Here is a 10,651-nt window from a genome sequence, read left to right on the forward strand (position 1 = left end):
TTTTGAGGTCTGTGGCCGGTGACGTTTGTGGCCGGTGAAGTCTTGAACCAATCCGAGCTCGTGGCTGCTTGCACGTGCTGAGGTGACGGACGCTGATCCAGGGACGTTGATAGCGGCTGCTTCTTCCTGATTGTTGTCTGTAATGATAGCGTGAACTCGTTCAGACAAGGTGCCGTGCGCGCTGCCGCTGCTGCTGTGTTTCCAGTATTGGAAATACCAGCCACAGTTTCCAGTATTGGAAATACAGGGATGAAACTGGGCAAAGCAGCTTTGGAGAAATTTTGGGAGCAGAAAAAAACTATTTTCATGAGCTACTTTTAGTTTTACGAGAGTCTATCGCGCTATAAAGTCATATATTAAACTCGAGTGAAGTCTCAAGAGGGTTGCTTCGACTGCCAGTGCACATGTAATCAGTGTAGGCAGAGCAACGACGTAGCAATCGCGACGCGAGAGCATACTGCGCCTCGATCTGGCCGGCCGCGCTCGCTCTGCGGAAATGTGAGCGTGGGACTCTCGAGCCCCGTTAGCTTACTGATGCTGCAAGACGCTACTTTGTTGTCGCGAATCATTTGCCCTTCGAACGGGCGCGAAGCCGTTGCGCCCGGCGTGCCCTACGCAGCATATTTCAGAAACCGTTCGCGCAGCATCGCAACCTTCTTACTGCGAGCGTCGGTGATTCATCGTGTGCCGAAAGTCGGACGATGTGCTGTTCGAGGTGTCTTTTATGTGCAACTCTTTCGTAAAAAAATTTGAAGTTTAAAAACGCGAACCTAACAGTGTACAAACAGTTTTAAATTTATTGATAAAAATATATTTATATATTTATAGATATATTTGTGTACATCGTGCGCAAAAAATAGTCGCGCTTAGTTCTTCATTCTAAATTATAATGTAAGTTATGCGACGCAAAACATACTGTCGTCACACTTGCCCCGTTTAGAACCACTTTTGGACTGGACAGTTTCTTTAGAAGTTCGAAAGGTGACCTTCAAAAAGCTGTCCTGTTAAATCGGTAATGACAGCAAGGTAGACGCTATGCGTGTTTAAGGCCAATCCTGTCTCCGGTTAGGCTCACGTGACTACTGTTTCAAAGCTGGCGATAAGGCAGAGCACGGAACCTGCCTAAAGCACAAGGTCACGCATAACTTCTACTGCACTATCAATCTTGGGTAGAAGTGACAAATTCTCTCGCTCCGTTCATTGTTGAGATGCCCCTGAAGATAAGCCTTTGTAAGCGCACCCCACCCTCGTTCTGGCCTGCTTGCTTTGTACTCCTTCTCTCTTTTTTCTCTCTCTCCCTAAGCTGAAGGCGCGGTTGCTGTGCGTACTCGCCGGACTTGAATCCGCTCTCTGTGCGCGGGTACGGCAGAAGTGTGATCATGTGGTTTGACGGATGACACATTACCCGTTGACAAACTCGGAATGCCTGCGTCGCAAGGACCGGACCTAGTTTCGCGCGTGATGCGGCCTGCGGGGTGCAGGCCCGCTGTGGATTTCGCTTCTGTGGTAAATGGTATCTCGTTCGAAAAGTCCTACCCGTGTCGATTTCTTCAAAGAGGCCCAAGACATTCTTGTGAACAGTTTAGTGTCCGGTTCGGCAAATGGCAGCGTGTGCTACATTGTGTTGAATCTTCACGGATCACTTCCTTGTAGTTTTTGTGTTTGAGTGGTTGTTCTGCAGTGCCCGTGTTGACATGTAAGTCGGATTACATCTTTCAAGTCCAGTATTTTCAACGTAAGTGTGCTGTAACCTACGTGATGATCATTGCCCGTTCTTGTATGGGCAATCTTCCGGATAACCTCTAGAATTGGGCATTGCCTATCTCCTGGCAGCTGGGAGAATAATTTCCCGCAATCTTACCGACAGTCGCCTGCCATTATCTGTCTGATATAATGTCACAACCGCAGGTAGAATACTGAATTTTTTATTCTACCTGCGTTTCGCAAAAGCACGTTTCGTTGCCACCTTTCTGGTCGACATTTACGTTTCATCGACATTCGTTACGCGAATTGCGCGCTGTAGGGGCATTTCGTCGCGCGTGTATTCCTGAGGCGCGTGCTCACCGAACCAGCCCACCCTTTCACGCCGCTTCATGCTAATCTGAAGCGGTTCAGTGCAACAAAGAAAAAAAAAAGAAGAAAATAAACCATATTTTGAGTTTTTTTATGAAACATCGCGTCTTGAAGAAACGATCTGTCTATGAAATGTAGTTCGATGAACTGATTGCACCGCCAATGAGGGGCGACTAGTGGTAGAATTTTGGCGAAACAATTCTGTCAGCTGCCGGGAGACTGGACACTACCCAAGAATTACCCCGGTTGTTGCTTGCTTTGCAGTCTTTTTAATTGTATCACAGCTGAGTAGTACCTCTTCACATATTACGAATTGCTGAGATTGTGCTTGTCTACAGAATAAGCTGTGTGTAATAAACTGTTAGGAGATTTCAAAACAATCCCTTGTGTCTGTTTACCTTCCTTTTTGCAAACAACTTGGCGAGGGCACTTGCAAAGAGCTGGGCAAGTGCAACGATGGCCAAAAATCAGCATGACGGCCAACATTGGATCGGGTCGCGCGTCCAGTGTTGTCCAATATTACGCCGGTCTTTGCCAATTTGGGAGCACCTTGGCTGGAACCATTGTTTAGCGATGGCCCAACATTGACACGAATGATGGGGCCGACATCGGCTGGAACGATGGCCCAACATTGGCACCGATCACTGGGCCAACATTGGAAAGGGTAGCGCTTCCAGTATTGTCCAATATTGAGGCCGGTGTTTGCCAATGTTACGCCAATGTCGGACCGACATTGGTGTGCTGCCTGGGGCAGGTCTGGTAATGCTTCGGATCGTTGCGATAATGGTGGTTGGTTGTATAGTAACGTTGTGGAGGAATCTGGAGTGTTCGTAAGCGTTGCTTCTAGAGTTCACGCCGACCGGATGAACCTGGGGTCAATAAAGAAGAGCTGAAAAAAGAACAACAGGCGTCTGCCATCAACACCGCGCTGCCGTCTTTCCTACTCTCATGATTGTGACAGTGCGCACCATTGCGCAGTGGGGACTATATCGACTAAATAAGGTACGCTTTGGGAAAGGCAACACAGCAAATTTTTTGGAGCTAAAACTTACTGCCGCCAGTTGTGAGGCACTTCATCTGAAATTCCCGGTAACGATTTTCCCTCCTTTAAAAAAGTTAAAACAGTTCGCGACAGAGCAGACCTGTATGGCACGAGCTTCCAGACAATATATAAATCTTAATAAGTCGCGATTCCAAATTGTAACGATCGTCATTTGCGCCCGCTTTGGGCTGAGCACCGAATTGGCAGCGCCCGTACAAAAATGAGAGAATAAAGTGCCGACACATTTTAGGTGTACCTTAATTGTTCGCGCCGCTCACGGGTTCCAGATGCAATTTTGTGTCTTTCGACTTTTTTTTTTACTTAGAGGAAAAAAAAAAAAAAAAAAAATCTCATTAAGCTATGCGAGTTTAATTTTTGGCATGGATTGAGGGAAAGAGAAAAAGAAGTTGAAATGGGGTGATTTTAACACCGAGGGGGCAGTGATTGTAAAAGCGGCTGCGGTGCCACCTTAACATATTTAACATGGTGATGAACAGCGCATAAGAGACAAATACACCGCTACGCGTGTTCACCACCATGCTCAATGCATACCAACTCGCCCCAACTGAACATCTTAAAGGGCAATTGCGACCGAACACGAAGCCAAAATAAATTACTTGTATTGCTTCAGTTCCACGAAATATGATCACAACCGAAATATTACATCAAAGTGAAACCGCGTACTCCACTAAAACCGATTCTGAAGATGCGAGCAGCTGCTTTTTAACGGGCGGCAAACGGGTTAGCTCTTAGTCAAGGAACAAGGGCCCAGCCCCCCCCCTTACGTTCACGTCGCGGCCGTACGGCTGATGATCAGTGTTGCCATCCCCCTAGCAGTTGGTTTCGGTCTTGCCGTAGGCGCCCAGAACCAAACTTTGTCGTTTCGAAAAATAAAAAAAAAAAAACCTTGTAATTTAGAGACGCTGCTTTAGCTGAGATCATTCGTAATCCCCATTTCAAAGATATCGACCGGAATTGCCCTTTAATGCACTCAGCGGAGCATCTTGAATCTGGCTCAGCGTTTCAGGCAGGCGTTGCGATTCGGGAGTTGTTTTTTTTTGTTTTGTTTTTTTATTAACGTTTCTTGAGCGCCCGCTTTCAATGTTTTAAATGCTTATCCCATGTTTCGTTTGATAACAAATGCCCCCGCAGTTGCTTGAAATTAGGTTGTGTGTGTATTTATACAGCCTAGAACTTGGTCTGCATCAACAGGCGACGAGTCTCTCAGCTGTAGAGGAGCAATATAGCCCGTACAGTACAACCGCTAGCCTGGGGTCCGTAACCTGCAGCACGCAGCAGTGATACACGACCGCACGGCGGTACGATGCTCATCCAGATCGAAACGGGCAGGGGTTGGGATTGAACCCAGGATCCTGGGTACTGCAGCCTAACCTTTCACTCCACGTGCTCCGAGCTGGTGTGCACTCGCCCACGCGGCCACCGATCCCCCTTCGTCTGCTTCTTTTGTAGCGGTTGTGGGGATGTCAGAACGCCGAGCTCTGGTTAACTTTGACTGAAGGGTAGTGGGTAGACTTCAAGACAGCTTACTTTGAGGTCTACCCGCTATCCCTCAATCGAAGCCAATCAGTGCTCGGCGTCGTTCTGACGTCACCCTACTCCTGCGCTAGAAGAAGACGACTTACCCTCCGTATACGCTTCGATTGGGCCAATCAAGCAACTTGAAAAGTGCATCGTAACGGCGCCCGTTGTCCGTGTCTGTTTTTTATACCTCCGGCTAAATCAGTCACGCGCAGCAAAACGCGCGTGGTCCCTGCGCAATAACTATGCGTAATTTGATGATTTGGTTATAGGAAACCCGCAGTCGATTGACTACATCGGATCGTTGGAGGGAACGCTGCTGTCCAATGGCGAATTCCATGGTCGTTTTGGAATGCGTCGGGAAAGACTTTTCTGGAGAGCGCCCATTTCACCGGGAGATCGCGGTATCCAGACGTTGCACTCGTCGGTTTGGCTCTGCTACCACTCCGGATCTCGATCCGGATCCGAGAAGAGTAGCTCCACCGATCTCGGCGGATTCGACCAGAAGCCAGCCTGGCCTGCCCAATTCCTTTCCTGGGCATCTCGCCTCGGAAGAATTCGCAAGGGACAATCGCGAAGTGCCACCCGCTTTACTGCTGCTGCCGCTTGATGACAGTTCGTCGTCAAGATGCTCAAGGAGCTCCTCCAGCTGCAGCGACTCAAGTAGCAGCGACGACGAGTTGGGCTTGTATGTCCGCTATGAATTCGACTGCCTTTTCAAACCTCCGCAGAAGAGGCCGAAAATAGAGACATACATGGACACAGTTCACGAGTTTTCTGATGAAGAGGCAAGTGGGCTGCGCTGATGCACGTCGCTTATTGACACGTAACTTTCACATCGTAACTTACTTCGTTCGTGTGTTGAAGACGAGCCGTTAGCGCCGCGATGAGGAACACATGTGCTTCGAGATCCGGAACCCCGGGAAAGGGATTCCCTGGAAGCTGAATGGAGTGAAGGCATCCGCCGATTCCGGAGGAGTGGTCGTGTTCTACTGGGAGACCGGAGGAGGAGAAACTGTTCGGATCCCTTGCTCCATCTCAGATCTAGTCTACTGATCCCGGCGCGCTCCAAAACACCTAGTGGAATTCGTCATTAGAAGTTCCCCACAAGGAGAAAAGTTCTCCGTGGATTTTTGCATGCTCACAAGAGGGGGTTTGGGAGGGGTTTAGTGAGATGCAACAACGTGTGACCTAAACCACACAAGTTTTTGTTTGTTTTTTTTTCGCGTGGAGTGCACATTGCAGTTAGCCCTGTACGCGGCATCGGTATTTTTCATCGATATGCTGTTATTGAATTCAGGTAAACAGTGCATCACTTTGTTCCCTGTTCAAAAAGAAAGTGTTAGAGAAGGTGAACAAGATAGAAACAAATAAAGTGATATACAGGTGGTGAGAAATATTGAAAGGATCTACGAATGTAGAGAGAAAGTTAGAATGAACATTGAGAACAGTGATAGGTTTAATAGGATAGGAGGCACTGACAAGGAAAGAAGAGAATGCTACAAAGAAAAAGAGTAAAAACGAAAAAAAGAGAGGAGCAAAATCTCCGAAAGACCGACTAAGAGACAGCCATTTAAAAAAAATCAAGAGTGAAAGTTAATAACAGTTAATAAAAACGTGTGTAAAATGTGTAAGAATAGATAAAACAACTTATATATACATATATATATATATATATATATATATATATATATGTATATATAGAGAGTGACGAATGTTGACAAATGCTTCCGTTGATATATGGGCAAAAGTGATGTGCGCAGACACAGCAGCCGTAGGATGAAAAGAATAAAATTCTAATTTAATGGCGAAAAAAGTCACGCAAGAAAGAAGGGTGAAGTGCCGAAAAAAAGTTGTATTAGTTTACGGGAATAATGAAGACTAGGCACAAGAGCGCTAATTACGCGGGAAAGAAACTTCTAAACAGGACGGAGTAAAAGTCAAAGTTAACACACAAGAACCTACAAAAATAAATTGTTAAATGAAAAATAAAATAAAGAATTGAAAATAAAAAATGGATAAAAAATAAGAAAAGGGCCTGACGTCCGTCGACGTTTCGGCAGTGGCACTGCCTTCTTCAGCAGTGCCACTGCCGAAACGTCGACGGACGTCAGGCCCTTTTCTTATTTTTTATCCATTTTTTATTTTCAATTCTTTATTTTATTTTTCATTTAACAATTTATTTTTGTAGGTTCTTGTGTGTTAACTTTGACTTTTACTCCGTCCTGTTTAGAAGTTTCTTTCCCGCGTAATTAGCGCTCTTGTGCCTAGTCTTCATTATTCCCGTAAACTAATACAACTTTTTTTCGGCACTTCACCCTTCTTTCTTGCGTGACTTTTTTCGCCATTAAATTAGAATTTTATTCTTTTCATCCTACGGCTGCTGTCTGCGCACATCACTTTTGCCCATATATATATATATATATATATATATAACTTGTTTTATTTATTCTTACACATTTGTTTAAAAAAAACCGTGAAAGCTACACTAATGCGGTTTGTGCAGGTGGATTATGCGGCCAGGCGGATATTATGTGGGTGGCTAATCTTTGGGGCAAGTCGGTTAATTGATTAAAATTCATTAATTAACTTTTAAATTAGTGGAAAAAGACATATGGTTCCCATTAGAAACTTGCTGAGCCTCATCCAAATCCCCCAGATATATATATATATATATATATATATATATACTAGGTTCGCTCGCACAACTACAGTCAGCGACCTTTACGTCCGCAATCCTGCGATACATGAAAGACAGTACTCAGAGAGGAATCGCTTAAATTTGCTCATCAAACACCAAACAATTGCACCACTGCACTTGGCGGCGAAACTTAGTTTGTGCTGACGTCAGCTTTACTGCACAATTTAGCTGTAAATCTGAATTAGTGAATAAGTTAAGTGAAGTTAGGTCACGAAAGATTTATCCTCCCTCTACATTTAGCGGGAATTTAAACTGACGGACGGACGGGTTTCGGTAAAAGCTCCGTGCTTCAGAAACTGTCGCTTCCGCGTTCATCGGTCTTTAGCCTAAACGAAAGTTGCGTGTACAAGATCCCACGTTTTGCATGAGAAACATCTTATGCCAAGGAGCTTTGAGGAACGTGGAATATCTTTCACACAGAAGGGCACATATTTTGGATCAGAATATTGAAGTGAAGAAAAGAAGATACAGTAGTCTATGTACCACTTCCGTATGCTAACATCGAAGCACGTCCGTTCTAAGTGGCCGGCCCAGGCCCGAGGACAGTTCGTGTTACCCCGCCCCTGCTTTGGGTTGTCTCGGGCACCTACAGAGCACTACTCTCTTGTATCCACTTTTATTTGTAGCAGACAGTGAGCACGAAGAAAGTAAATGACTGGTGTACATGTCGTGCATTATAAACATCAAGACGATTTTCGAGGCAGTGGTTAGCGAGATCAAGGGATTCGTTTCGTCACCACTTTAAAGAAAGCGACAGGAAACGGACGCCGGAAATAATACTGCCCTGACCGCAAAGAGCGAAGGAACTTTGTCATTGAAAAAGAAGCTACGCTTCGAGGGAACTCCCAAAGCAGCTCGGTTTCAAGCTCTTTTTTTTTTCCCTTTTCTGTTTTGCTTTTGTTCCTCAGAGCGCGGCAAGTCGTCGTTCGTCTCGATGGGTCGGCAACCCGAGCCCGTCGTTGCGAACCCCGGGTCCTCACATCTGGCCGCTTGCCAGGGGGTTCTTCGTGACAGAAAGGTCGCATTCCTTGAGGTCCTCCTAAAGGGGAAGGAAAGAAGGGGTAGAAGGAGGGGGGGGGGGGAGGAATCCCTCCACTTGACTCTCTCCTCCACGTTCCTCGCGGCTCTTCTAACAAACTGAAGCATACTTCAGCGCCAATCTTAAACAAACAAACACCGACGGGCGCTGTGGTACTCGGCTTGTTTGTCAAAGAAGGAAAGAAGAAATACCCGGAATGCCTCCCACGCTCTGAGAGAGAAAATCTTGTTTTATCACTCGCGCTAACCGGTGCGACGTCTAGCCGTGACGCCGATTGTGTCGTAGGAAACGAGACGTGCTGACGTTTTGCTCACGCGGTCGTCGCATGCTAGGATCTGTTGCTACGGCGTCGAGTTGCGCTTTTGCTGTTTCTATGTTCATACTCGTTTGATCCCGAGTTAGGACCGCGTCTCATAAGACAGACAAGCACAAGTTTTCGCTCGCAGACAGATGAATTTAACATTATCGAATCGAACATTCTTCTTTAAGTTTTAACGCGTCCGGAGGCGTTCAAACTTTAACAATGCGATTTCTCTTGCGTAAACAACTGTCCAATTGTTTATGTAAGAGAAAGCACTTGGGAGCATGTGAGATGAGAAAGATTGCTTGGGCCAACAAAAAGTTATTTTCTTTTATTGGCGAGCAAAACGTCGGTTTGTGTCGTGCTGATGGGAGCGGACCGTCAGAGAATAAACACAGTGATGGTGTTTAGGTGCCCTACGGCGTAACTTGACTAAGTTCATTGAAGTATACCCACCTCTTGAACGTCATACTTACTTCCAAAAACGGGATGTTTACGTTAGGAAGGCGGCAGCACTTCTCGTATTATTTTTCTTCAGAAGATCCTGAAAACTTTACTTTAACACTGTCTTCGAGATATAATTTATGCCTGGGAGTATATACAAGGACGCTGTACAATACTGATGGTTGAATAAATAACCGCTAACGCCCAACTCATTGCGAAAATTTTACATTAGAAAAAAAAAAAAAAAAACTCTCAGGACAGGCCGGATGGTTCGTGCTTAGTAAATATGACCTAATCCGATAGTGTACCGGCCAATCACGGCGTCACGGTCGTTGATTTCGAACTGTGGTTGGTCGGCTAGTGCCACTCCTTCCGGAAAATGTCGATTGCAGTCACTCACAGCTACATAAATCCAGGGAGTGACTTATTATATTAATTGCGCTCCTTGCTTTCTAATTTGTTACTCGTCGCAATACGATTGGTTGCGGAGCTAAAGTCAGATGTGTGGGAGTCGCCTCGTTCATGCAATTCTGAAATTGTGTACAGTTTTATTGTTGCAGTGTCAGAAGATCGTGATGTTCCTTTGACCTTGCGTCCGCATTGGCAGATGTGCAATTGAGCTCTCTGGGAAATCGGTCTTGATTAAAGGGGCCATGCACTGATGTACGCTTGAAATGTTTTTTTTTTTTTTTTACTTTACACGAGCTTACTGGCCCTACTGGAACCCAAGTATACTCTCACGCAACGCCACTGACCAAGAAACTCCTGTGTTGCGGTGTAATTTCAAGGACAAAAGCTAGCGTTCTCTTTCAATCTCTCCTTCGCAAAACCTAATAGAGAGTTTTATGGAATCGGAACAAAATACGATCGATAAACAAAAATGATCGATACCTTGGATCGGGCGTGTGGACCGATCGTGTGCCCTGAAACGGCTTTGGGGGAACCGTATTCGCAGACGATAGCATACGATCGGTACAGGTCGCGCCCCCTGGCAACGGAAACCTGCATCCGCCTCATGCAGAAAAGACAAATTTGCGTGTTTGTACAAATCGCAGAAACTCAAGTAAATAAAGATCGCACCCTAAATATATAGAGAACCTAAAATAATACATACCTACTTATAGTTCGTCTCGTTTTTTTACTGGAATGAATGCGCTTCCGTGATACGAAACCTGGCGCACCACGGCGTGTCGCCCCTAGCACAGCGAAGTTCTAAAATGTTCGTCTGCTGAAGAAGCAGACGAGCTTTCCGACAACAATGGCGCTCGATCTTTTTGACAATGACTTGGAGTTGGCTCTATTCAGCGAAAGCAATTTAGAAAAAGTGATTTTGTACGACTGTCTGCGCACTAAGTGTGGCGTGAGTCTCTTTTGAACTTCTCGCTTTCTATAAGCGAGGCACGCACGCGCGTGCCGTGGGGCCCGTGACTTGTGCAGGGGCACGAGGGAATAAACATTCTTTTTGGTTTGGCGTGACACGGAGTCAGTCGCATTTCTTTCGGGTGCCACCGA

This window comes from Ixodes scapularis, unplaced genomic scaffold, assembly GCF_016920785.2.
Source record: "Ixodes scapularis isolate PalLabHiFi unplaced genomic scaffold, ASM1692078v2 ptg001192l_1__unscaffolded, whole genome shotgun sequence".
Taxonomy (NCBI): Eukaryota; Metazoa; Arthropoda; class Arachnida; order Ixodida; family Ixodidae; genus Ixodes; species Ixodes scapularis.